Below are 12,948 nucleotides of genomic sequence, written 5' to 3' on the forward strand. Positions count from 1 at the left end.
GGGTGATGGTGGGGTGATGGGTAATGGCTGCACCTGAGTCAGTAGCCAGGGGCACTGGCCCAGACAGGGTCAGAGGGTCAGAAGGATCCAAACCTGATCGCTGGCGAATCGCCCTGTTGGTCTTTCACTCAGCCTTCCTGCCACGCGGCTGTCCCCTCACCTCCATGCCAGTGGAAGTAGAGGGGGCGGCGGCACCATCAGCAGCAGTGTTAGAGGTGAGAAATCTTTCTAATACGCCCCACCTTCTTGCAGGCGTGGCACTGCACACCACCCGCAAACCAAAAGATGCAGTAGGTTTTGTCCCCAGAAGAGATGTCAAAAGCCCCTTTCAGGACCTCCTCCCAGGCCAGACAAACAATGACCTGGCGCCGGAGTGAGAAAACATGCTTGAGGGTGGGGTCTTTGAGGCCGAGCGGGAGTGGTATCACCCCTGACCGTGCCTCCCCCAATTGATGGAGGTGGGTGAGGCGGATCTCCGTAGGAATAAAAGGCAGGACATTAGAGAGGATAACTCTCTCGGCAGTGGCCTCCAGCGGGTCCACCGCCAGGTAGATCCCGCTCACCGTGAGCCCTTTTTCCAGAGTGGGATTTCTGCGTGAACGGCTATTCTCTGCTCCCATGCCGGGCGCGATTCCGATGCGGAGGGTTGGAGAATCCCGCCCCTGATTTTTTATGGAAGCATTGCTTGTGACATGCCTCTGACTTGTAGTTAGCTTGATCCTTCCTAAGCCGTACAGGAAGGCTTCCTGTATTGCTACACAACAGGAATTCCTCAGGGTAGTGCACAAGACCCAATCATCTTCAGCTACTTCATCAATTGCATTGTTTTCATCATAAGGTCAGAAGTAGGGATGTTCGCAGATGACACAATGTCCCGCACCATTCGCGACTCCTCAGATAATGAAGCAGTCCATGTTCAAATGCAGCAGGACATGGACAAGATCCAGGTAGAGCTGACATGTGGCAAGTTACATTCGTGCCACACATGTGCTAAACAATGACCACCTCATGCACTGCAGTAACTCGCCAAGATTCCTTCGACAGCACCTTCCAAACCCACAACCACTGCCATCTACAAGGACAAGAGCAGTAGATACCTGGGAACCCCACCACCTGGAGGTACCCTCAAGTTGCTCACCACACTGACTTGGAACTAATTCTCCGTACCTTCACTGTCACTGGGACAAAATCCTGCAACTCCCTCCTTAACAGCACTGATGGTGTTCCTCCCCCTCAGGGAATTCAGTAGCGCAAGAAGGCAGCTCATCATCAAGTTCTGAAGGGCAACCAGGGAGGGGCAATAAATGCTGGCCCAACCAGCGACATCCACATCCCGTAAATGATTAAAAAAAAACTTGAATAAAGTCCTCTCCAGAATTTTACAAGGCTTCAACCAACTTCAATCACCACAATATTCACCATTCTAAGCCTCAAGTACAAGCAGATTACTTAATCATATGTTCTTTGTCTCTTTATTGGACTCCAACTTTCTTACTTCTCTAAAAATCTTAAAAGCCTTGTTGTGACCAACAAAAATGATTGAATAGAAAGGGAGCCAATTCTCTCCTCGTCACCTGGTCATAACAGTATGCAGAGTTGGCAGGTTCTCCATTGAGGGGGAAAGCTGACGGGTGGTGATTTAACCTGAGGATCCTTCCACAGTCCAAAGATGTGTAGGTTAGGTGGATTGGCCATGCTTAAATTCCCCTTAGTGTCCAGAGATGTCTGGATTAGGTTATGCGTTTAGGGCGTGGCAATAGGCCGAGGTAAGATGCTCTTTCAGAGGGTCAGTGCAGACTCCATGGGACGATTGGCCTTCTTCTGCACTGTAGGAATTCTAACACATTTCTACCCCTGTTAAACTCTAAAGGGAGTCATATGGACTCAAAACATTCGGCTGGCTTCTCCGCAGCCCTGCGCCGAAATTGCGTTTGGTGGGGGGATGGAGAATCGATGTTTACACGAGAATCGGGCCCGGCGCTGCTCCAGCGTTAATTACGCAGCGCGGCTGGGGGGCCATTGCCAGAGGCCCTCCCAGCGATACTCCGGTCCCTACTGGCTGAATTTCCGACAGCGTTGTTCTAACCATGTATGGCCAGTCGGGACACTACGCCGACGAGGGGACATAGCCCAATTTTTGGAGAATCCAGCCCATTAACTCTGCTCCTCTCTCCCCAGATGCTGGCAGACGCTGAGTTTATCCAGCATTTTCTGTTTTGAGTACAACTTTGGTCTCCTTAATTGAGGATGAAAATTCTTGCTTTGGAAGCAGTTCAGAAAAGATGAACCAGGCTAATTCCTGGCACAAAGAGGAAAGATTGAGCAGTTTGGGCCTATACCCATCAGAGTTTAGAAGAATGAGAGGTGATCAGAGGTGAGAGTGGCTATCCTTGACACCAAGGCAGCAAATGACTGAATCTGACACCAAGGAGCCCATACAACTGAAGTTGATGGAAATTGAGGGAAAACTCTCCACCATTTGGAGTCTATTTCCTGAAAAACATCCATTTATGGATGTCCTGAGATCATCACAGAAGCTATATAAATGCAAATATTTCTGCACAGCCAACAACTTTTTTACTTCAAAAAGTTATAAACCACTGATGTGAAACAGACATTTCCATATCATTAATATGGAAAGATCCCAGGTAGTTCTCAATTTTGTTAATTATGACAGCTTGAAGTACCTCAGGCATTGCCTCAAGGCTCCATTCTGGATGAAACAATATTTCTTGCTGTCTTCATTTCTACAGACGCGCAAATAGTTAGCAAAGCTACTGCTTTGACAAACAATGTAGATATCCACAGGTCAGACTTAAGGAGGACAAATGGCTTTAGCTTTCAAATTCTTTTTAAGCAAATCCTGTGAATGTTTTGTTCTTTACGCCCTTGCCATCTATGACCTCACTGTGAATGATTACATTGACACTAGAGGCAGAATTATAACTGCTAAAGGAGGGCTTAAATGTTGGCATGGGTTTAAGTCCTTGAATCGTGGCGTGAGTCAGGAATCCAACATTATCATGCATGCTTATTAGTTAGTTGATAGTTTTTGTTCATTAAGCTGATTACTTAGTCTTTGGGTTCCAGTACTAGGTCATGCACTGCTAAATTAAGACAGGTCTAATTAATCAAAACACCCAATTTAAAACTTACATTAGAAAAAAGAAGCTGCATTGATGTTGTGAACCTTTTACAACAACAATATTCTGAAATAATTACTGATGAACAACAGATGAGTTAACTAGAAGGAAGTACCTCAATTACTCTGGAAATTGAAAGTTAAGTAACTAATAATCAATAGATAACTAGAAGCCTGTTTGTGGTATTTCTGTACTTCTGAATTAACATTTCTTATGATAGAATTTAAAAAAAAATCTTTTGTTGTCACAAGTATGAAGTTACTGTGAAAAGCCCATAGTCACCACATCCCTGCACCTGTTTGGACACACAGAGGGAGAATTCAGAATTCTCAGCCGGTACGGGAATTGAACCCTCACTGCTGATCTTGTTCTGCATTACAAACCAGCCCTGTGTAATGAAAGTGTTATAAAATCTGGGAATGAAATGTAATGACAGAAGCCTTGGACTCCCTCGCTATCAGGATGCACACTGTTCTTGCTTGTTGAATCTATCTTAATGAATGAAACTCCTGTAAAAAAATCAAGAAAAGAGACATAGCTTAAAGGAAGGCAATATCCTAAGTTTAAGACAATGTGCGCAATTAGCTAGAACCAATGTACCTAACCCTTATGATATAATTGACAAATTATAGACCAATCAGCTATTTCCAACAACTTGGGTTAAGGTGGGCTAATAATGTATTTTGAATATTAAAAAGGTTACAGAAATCACTTCTTTGTACATCAAGTGTGGAAGAACTAGTTCAGATCTTCAGGAATAGCTGAGCGTCCTATTTCTGCAAAGGTTGTTTCCAATTAACTTCAGGGCAGTTGAGTACTGAGTATGGTTTGTATTGGGACTGGGTCGGTGACGGCTTTACTGCCAGTCAAAATCCCAGGAAAGCGTAGTGCTTCTCCGAAGCAGCGACAGTTTCTCTGTCAGCATGAAAAGTTGAAGTTCTGGTTCCACATCTCTTAGATTGATCACTCACTTGAAAGCGTGGAGTTGATACATTTTCATTGATAAGTATACTTTACTTACATTCTTCCTCTATCAGTTGATAAATTTTAGTCCATTAAGTTGATTATTTAGGCTGATTGATAACTTTTTGATTGTTGATGATAGTATTGTTGTCTCAGATTTGTTTATAATCAATAAACTTCAATACTGTTGACTAATTTGGTATCTGAGTCTTTGACTGATGATTATTTCCTGTCAAACACCCACATTTTAAATGGAGAATTTGAGTTCCAGAATTAAGCCATGTATAGCTAAATTAAAATAAGTCTAACTTATCAAAACATCCCTTTTAAAACCTCCAATCATGCCCACTGCCATATTTGACCCAGATGGTGACCTGCTGTGTTTGATTCTCCATACATGTAACCCTAATTTTAGTGAACACCAGCACAAATATCTGAGATATCATAGCACTGATGTGTGAGATGAACTCCTTTATTGTTCTCCAAGAGTGCTCATTGCCTTTTTGGAAATGCTGACAGAAGCACACACATTTCCCATTGCTGCTCTCCAAAGTTCCTTTGTGGATGATCCTCCAGAGACTCAGCTTCTACAGCCAGCTAAACAGAGCTCCCATTACTCTGGGCTTTCTGATGGGAATGCTCCAATTCTGTCCCTATCTCCAGGGCCTGCTCCTACTCACATTGATTTGGGCCTCACCTTATGACAACCCCATTATCCCTAGTGCCCACCGAGGTGTGTGTTTCTGTGCTAGTGGAGAATGCATATGAGTCACAACATGGTGTGTGCTCAGGTTTCTCGCCTTGTTCTGAGAGCTCCTCTACTCCCTCCCACCCCATCTACATGATCAGCATTGAATGACCTGTGCGATATCAAACACGAGTTCATGTCGACACAGAGAAAGGATACAAACTCTGTATGCAGATCACCATATTGTATTTAGCGATGCCATCAAATCAACATGAGGATCTGTTAAGTCCCAACTCCCAGTAAGGTATCTTTGGCTGCCACCAGGTCTCTGGACCAACCTCATCCCTCCATCACAGACACCTAATGCCCGTGACACCCCAGCACATCACATGTGAGCACGATCTGCTTTCCAGAGTCAAAGTGAACCAAGAAGTTCAAGGCTTGCGTCACCACTTGAAAAGCTTCCTCTTAGGGCTCCTGCCATTGCCACCACTGATGATTCCTCAATAGTTGATATAATGGTGCCAATATTACATCTACGTTTGAAATTAATCTTCCATAGTAGTTTACCACACCGAGACAAGATTTGAAATCACTGGCGTTTCTGGCTGCAAGGACTTCATAGCTGTGAACTTTCCCTTCAGTAGATGAAACTCTGTTGCAGCAACACAAGATCTTAGATGTGCCACTTCATGGCCCAGGAAAGTAATTTGTTTGCATTTGAGATGGACTTTCATGTTGCAAGACCTTTTTAACGCTTCCTCCAGTCTAGACATGTGCTCTTTGGGGGTGTTGCCGGTGGTCAGAATGTCATCAAGGTAGTCGGCTGTCTATCCCCTAGGAAAACGGATTTATAATTAGTTTGTAGTCCCCACAAACTTTCATCGAATGATCCAGTTTGAGAACAGGGACAATGGGCACCGCCCACTCAGAGAACTGAAGCGGTTTGATTGCGTCCAGCTCTTCAAATATCTTAAAATCAGCTTCAGCCTTCTGATGCAGGGCACGGGGCACTGGTCTGGCCCTGAAGAACTTGGGCGTCAAATCCAGATTGACAAAGATTTTGGCTTTGACGCCTTTGACCTGGCCCATTTTCCTTGTGAAAAATGCCTTCTTACCTCCTCAGGACATCTTGGAGGACGGCGTTGGAAATTTAAAACATTTCCAACCAATTGAGCCTAATCTTCTGTCGCTAGTCTCCTCCCATCAGGCTGGGTCTGTGCCCTTCCTTGACAACTAAGGACAGAGTGGTCTCTTTTATTTGTACCCCATTGGTGTGTTGGTGGCTCCAAGCATTTTAAAGGCTTCGCCAGTGCAAGTGGGAAACCTGGCTGTGGCACTGTTCAAATGTAAAGGGTGAGTTCCATCCCTGATATATTTGAAAGTCTGTCCTCTCACAATGGTCACCAAATCTGTGGTGCCAATGTCCATTTTGAGGGGTTTTCCATTTACCCTGAAGATGACTTCAATTAGGGCTGGACTGTTATTGAACTGGACTGCATTCAACCCGTGCAGAGCATTCCCCTCTTCAGAGTTCTTCTCCACTATGTTCATTTGACCCATCAAGTCTGCTCCCCCAATAAATGAGACCATGACTAATATGATATAATCCTCAACTCCACTTTGCTGCCTTATACCCTTGATTCCCTTCCTGATTAAAAAGCTGTTTAGCTCAGCCTTGAACATACTTAATAATCGAGCCTCAACAGCTCTCTGTGGTAAAGAATTCCACAGATTCACAGACCTCTGAGAGAAGAAATTCCTCATCTTTTTCTTAAATGGCCGACCCCTTATTCTGAGATTATGCCCTCTGGTCCTCAACTCTTCCACAAGAGGAAACATCGATAAAGAGTCATCCAGACTCGAAATGTGAGCTCTCTTTTCTCCCACAGTTGCTGTCAGACCCACTGAGATTGTCCAGTGTTTTCTGTTTTTGTTTCAGATTCCAGAAGTAATTTGCTTTTAACTTCTTCCCTAATGATTGTTATGATATTAATTTCTTCCCTCCTTCTGGCCCTTGATTATTTAGTACTTTTAGAATGTTACTAGTCTCTTCCACTGTGAAGACTGAAGCAAAGTATTTATTTAACTCCTCTGCTATTTCCTGGTTCCCCATTATTATTTTTCCGGTCTCATTCTTGAAGGGACCTATGTTCATTTTGGCCTTTCCCTTTATATATTTAAAGAAGCTCTTGCTGTCCATTTTTATATTACTTGCCAGTTTACCCTCATGGTTTATCTTCTCCCTCTTTATTTTTATTTGTCATCTCATATAATCTTTATTAGTGTCACAAGGAGGCTTACATTAACACTGCAATGAAGTTACTGTGAAAATCCTCTAGTCGCCACACTCCCGCGCCTGTTCGGGTACACAGGGAGAATGTCCAAATCACCTAACAGCACGTCTTTCGGGACTTGTGGGAGGAAACTGGAGCATCCGGAGGAAACCCACGCAGACACAGAGAGAACGTGCAGACTCCGCACAGACAGTGACCCAAGCCGGCAATCAAAGCCAGGTCCCTGGCGCTGTGAAGTAATAGTGCTAACCACTGTGCTACCGTGTCGCCAATATTGTTGTTATTTAAAACTTTCCCAATCCTCTGATTTACCACCAATCTTTGCCACATTATTTGCCTTTTCTTTCTGTTTAATACGATCCTTCAATTCCTCAGTTCACCATAATTGTTGTATCCTCTTCTTAAAATCCTTCTTTCTCACTGGGATATATCTTTGTTGTGAGTCATGAGCTATTTTCAGAAACATCTGCCATTGCTGATCAACTGTCTTTCCTGCTAAACCCCTTTCCCAGTCCACTCCAACCAATTCTGCCCTCATTCCTTTGTCATTACCCTTAGTTCAGTGTGGCAGAGCTGTTTCTGACCCAAGATCTTCACTCTTAAATTAATGCTAAGTTCTGTCATGTTATGGCCACTGCTTCCTAGGGGATCTTTTACTCTGTGATTGTTTATTAAACCTGCCTCACTATGCATTACCAAATGCAAAATAGGGGGGCCTATAGATATTTCCACCAGTTTCTTCTTTCCCTTGTTATTTCTCACCTCCACCAATTTGGATTCTAAGATTCCGATCCAAGATCGCTTCTTGCATATTGTACTTATTCCATCTCGTACTAACAAAGCTCCCACACCACACTTTCCTTCCTGCTTGCCCTTGCAAAAAGTCACATACCCCTGAATATTCAGTTCCCAGTTTTGATCTCCCTGTAACCAAGTTTCTGTAATGGCTATAACATCACACCCATGAACCTCAATGCGTGCCATTAATTCACTTATTTTATGCTAAATACATGCATTTATGTAAAGAGCCATTAATTTTTTCCTGCTTCCATTTTTTTTCATTTTCTGACCCTATTTGTTGCTGTTTTATCATGTTTGTACACTCTGAACCTTTGTGTCACACTTTGGCTGTCATTACATGAATAGCTGTCTTGTAATGGTGTAATATCCTTTTGCTTGGTAAGCCTACATATCTCCTCTACAAAATCCCCCCATTTAGTTTTAAGCCCTCTCTACTCCCCAAGTTACGCAATTTGCAAGAACACTGGTCCCTGAACAGTTCAGAATAGCCATCCCAACGGACAGCCACCACTTTCCCCAGTATGGATGCCATTGCCGCACGAACCAAAACACACTTCTCCCACACCAGTCTTTGAGCCACTTATTCATCTCTCTAAGTTGATGTACCCTATGCCAATTTGCATGTGGCTTAGGTAATAATTCAGAGATGATTAATCTTGTAGTTTCTGTTGTTTGATTTCATACCTACTTCCTCAAACTTTTTCTGCAGAACCTCTTTCCTCGTTCTACCTATGTTGTTGGTACCTATATGGATCATGACAACAGGATCTTCTCCTCCCACTGCAAGTTCCTCTCCAGCCCACAGCAGATGACCATTCCTAACTTACTGTTCTCTCTTCAAACACACACACAGACAAACAACACAGAGAGGAAAGGTTGGTGGGAAGGGAAAAAAATAAAATGAAAATGAAAGGGTAAGGATCTTTGATGCCCTGGGATAATTTCCAGTCAATGTCTTTCTGAAGTTCAGGTTTTTCTTTTGATACTTTTTCCTTCAAGGCTTGAGATGGGTTTCTCTGGCAAGGTTGTCTACTTTCTCTGCAGACGTGGCATAATTTCTGGTTTACAGCAAAGGATGTGCCAGGCACTCTTTTGCTAAGTTCTCTCAGAAAGCATCATGCAGGAACCAATCAATGATCATTGTCAGGCAGAACACTATCCCTGGCCAACCCATCAGTTAACAATTAACCAATCATACCAACTCCCTCTAAACCTGATCCCTCCTAAGATCCACTCAGTGCCGAAGGGTCTGCCTTCTCCTTTCCAAAATACAAAACTTGGGAATGCAGTGTCCTGGCAAGCAGGCTGTTTCAACTCTGAGTCTTTTGATTAAAGATACATCCCAGTGAGAGATCCACAGGCCAAAATAATAAAAGAAATGAGAAGAAAGGAAATAAACAAGGAGGACACCTACACTTGTATCATAGTATTGTGGTCAGTTTGCTCACCCTCTCTACAGTTCCCGCTCTCATCCACACAGTGAGCCTTAGGCCCTGTTGAACAAGGGCAGGGGCTGAGACTCCTGCAGTGCTACCTTTAGATCCCTCTACCTGCCTTACGTTTAGTCACACCCTTCTGTCCCTGACCACTGACTGAATTCAAGATAGTTAATCTAAGGGGTGTGACTGCCTCCTGAACACAGTGTCCAGATAACTCTCCGCCTTCTTGATTTGTCGCAATGTCTAAAGGTCAGACTCCAGCTCATGAACTCTGAACAGAAGTTCCTGAAGCAACCAACATTTGCTGTAGATGTGGTCATTATGAACCACAACGGGAACCACCAGCTGCCACATGCACTCAGATCCTGCATGGACCAGTTGGCGATGTGTTCGCAGACATCCTCAACATCTCGTACCAGCCTCACTGGACAGGCGCCGGAATGTGGTGACTAGGGGCTTCTCACAGTAACTTCATTGAAGCCTACTCGTGACAATAAGCGATTTTCATTTCATTTCATTTCACATCTGTCTACTCCATTCCGAGGTTCCCACTTGCTTCAAGAATACCACCATCATACCGGTGCCAAAGAAGAACCAAGCAACATGCCTCAAATACTACCTCAAATGCTTCGAGACATTGGTCAGGAGGCGCATCCACTCCGTACGTCCAGAATGGCAATTCATTTACCGCCACAACCGGTCCACAGCAGACGTTATCTCCTTCGTCCAACATTTATCCTGTAGCATCTTGATGACAAGTACTCCTGCCTCAGACACCTACTCATTGACTACAACTCTGCCTTCAACACCATAATCTTAGCTGGCTCATATCAAAACTCCAAAACCTGGGACTTGGCTCCTCCCGCTGCAACTGGATCCTCGACTTCTGACCCTCGGATCACAATCAGTAAGGATAAACAGCAAAATCTCCTCCACGATTGTCTTCAATACCAGGGCCCCGCAAGGCTGCGTACTTAGGCCGCCACTAAACTCCCTGTACAGACACGTGGCAAAATCTGGCTCCAAATCCATCTACAAGTTTGTTGATGACACAATCGTAGTGATTTAGATCTCAAGCAATGGTAAGCCTGAGTACAGGAGGGGGATAGAGAACCTAGTGGCATTGTGCAACAACAGCAATCTCTCCCTCAATGTCAGCAAAACTAAGGAGCTGGTCATTGATTTCAGGAAGCATAGTATTGTACACACCCCTGTCAGCATCAATGGAGCCGAGGTGGAGATGGTTGGCAGCTTCAAATTCCTAGGTGTGGACATCACCAACAATCTGTCCTGGCCCACCCATGTTGATGCTACAATCAAGAAAGTACAACTGCGCCTGTACTCACTCCCTCAGGAAACTAAGGAATTTCGGCATGTCCACATTGACTCTTACCAATTTTTGCAGATGCACCATAGAAAGCATCCTATCTGGCTACATCATAGCCTGGTATGGCAACTGTTCTGCCCAAGACCGTCTGAAACTACAGAGAGTCTTGAACACAGCCCAGTCCATTATGAATTCCACCTCCCATCCACCGACTCTGTCTACACTTCCTGCTCTATTGGAAATGCGAGCAGCAAAATCAAAGACCCCTCCCACCCAGGTTATTCTCTCTTCCAACCTCTTCCATTGGGCTGAAGATGCAAAAGCCTGAGAACACACAATCACAAATTCAAAAACAGCTTCTTCTTCATTGTTACCAGTCTCCTGAATGACCCTCTTATGGACTGAACTGATCTCTCCACACATCTTCTCTATTGAGTAGCAGTTCACTCCATACGCTTCACCTAATGTCTGTGTCTATGTATTTACATTGTGTATTTATCGTATGTCCTATGTTTATCACATATGAATGATCTGCCTGGACTGTACACAGAAAAATACTTTTCACTGTACCTCGGTACACATGACAATAAATTTGAATCTAATTTCCACACTTACCTCAACTCCAGAGTTCCACTCTTCAGCTAACAGTCCTTTATGAGTTTTGGAAGCCTTCCTAAATCACACCTGCAGGGTGGCAGTGTTAACCATTGATTGGAGGTGGGAAGAGAATGAAAGATGGGTAAATAATGGTCCTGCCTCCTTTACAGTTCATCATGAATGTGTTTGTTCAGATGACCTTATTGAAATCTATCAGAGGGCTCTTGACAGAGTGCATGCTGGGAGGATGTTTCTGCTTGTGAGAGAGGCCAGAATTTGGGGGGACAGTTTAAAAATAAGGGCTCTCCTATTTAAGACTCATTGGAGAAGAAAGATTTTCTCATAGGGTCATGGGTCTGTCGAATTCTCTTCCCCAGAAAGCAGTCGAGGCTGGGTCACTGAATATATTTAAGGCAGAGTTAGATAGATTCTTGGCTAAAGTGGGAGTTAAAGGACATAGGAACAAGGAAGAAAAGAGGAGTTGAGACACAATCAGATCAGCCATGATTTTACCAAATTGTGGAGCAGGCTCCAAGAGAAGACTGGCCGACTGCTGCTCCTAATTCGTATGTTTGTATGACATATTGGGCCCAATTCTCTCAATAAATTTTCAGAAGGCATTTGACAAGGTGCCGCATAAAAGACTGATCCAGAAGGTGAGATCGCAGGGGATTCAGTGTAGAATACTAGATTGGATTGAGGATTGAGTGACTGACAGAACAGAGAGGGTCGGGATAAAATTGTCCTTCTCTGACTGGTGAACTGCCACTAGTGGGGTGCCGCATGGGTCAGTCCTCGGACCTCAAGTGTTTGCAATCTATATAAATGCTCTGCAAGCAGGAACAGAGTGTAGCATAGCAACATTTGCGAATGATACTAAAATAGGTGGGAAAACAGGCAGTGATGAGGAGATAAAGATTTCACAGATGGATAAAGATAGGCTAGGACTTTGGGCTAACATTTGGCAGATGGAGTTTAATGTGGATAAGAGTGAGGTTATCCATTTTGGCCGAAAAAAAATAGAAAGGCAAACTATTATCTAAAAGGAAAGCAGATTCAAAATGTATCTGGGCAGAGGGATCTGGGTGTCTTTGTTCATGAGTCGCAGAAAGTTGGTATGCAGGTACAGCATGTAAATAAAAAGGCAAATGGAATGTTGGCTTTTTTTGCAAAAGGATTGGAATATAAAAGTAGAGAAGTGTTGTTGCAATTGTATAGGGTGTTGGTGAGACCTCATCTGAAGTATTGTGTCCAGTTTTGGTTTCCTTATTTGTGGAAGGATGTGGTGGCAATGGAAGCAGTTCAGAGGAGGTTCACCAGATTGGTTAATCTAGAATGAGAGGTCACAGATATTGGTTAAGAGGTGGTATATTTAGAACTGAGATGAGGAGGAACTACTTCTTGCAGTGAATTTGTGGAACTCGCTGCCCCATAATGCAGTGGACTCTGAGTCATTAAAGGGTTTCAAGAAGGAGACAGATCCATTTCTGATTTTAAAAACAGGTTAAAGGGATATGAGGAACAGGGAGGGAGGTGGATTTGAGACGAGGAATAGATCGGCCATGATCTGATTAAATGGCGGAGCAGGCTCAAGGGGTTGAATTGCCCACTTCTGTTCCTAATTCCTATGTGCCTATGTTCCTAAATTTCGAAGTGTCATTTTGGATGGGTTTGGTGGGGTGTTTCCCGTCGA

At 43.9% G+C, this 12,948-nt stretch overlaps 1 long non-coding RNA gene across 6 annotated transcripts in view; it reads right to left on the bottom strand.

Annotated features, from left to right (window-relative positions):
• Positions 1 to 1,347: 1,347 nt before the first annotated feature.
• Positions 1,348 to 12,948, bottom strand: part of LOC119963272 — a 70,850-nt gene continuing 59,249 nt past the window's right edge. For 3 of the 6 annotated variants that reach the window (XR_005460067.1, XR_005460060.1, XR_005460062.1), the window contains 2 exons: positions 11,274 to 11,342; positions 3,694 to 5,631 (listed from right to left, as the gene is read on the bottom strand). This is a non-coding gene — a long non-coding RNA (uncharacterized LOC119963272). Of the gene's footprint in view, positions 3,653 to 3,690; positions 5,632 to 11,273; positions 11,343 to 12,948 lie in introns of those variants that run through there. The other 3 variants (XR_005460063.1, XR_005460064.1, XR_005460065.1) reach the window with 2 other exon arrangements.

The sequence above is a fragment of the Scyliorhinus canicula genome, chromosome 3 (genome assembly GCF_902713615.1).
Source record: "Scyliorhinus canicula chromosome 3, sScyCan1.1, whole genome shotgun sequence".
NCBI lineage: Eukaryota > Metazoa > Chordata > Chondrichthyes > Carcharhiniformes > Scyliorhinidae > Scyliorhinus > Scyliorhinus canicula.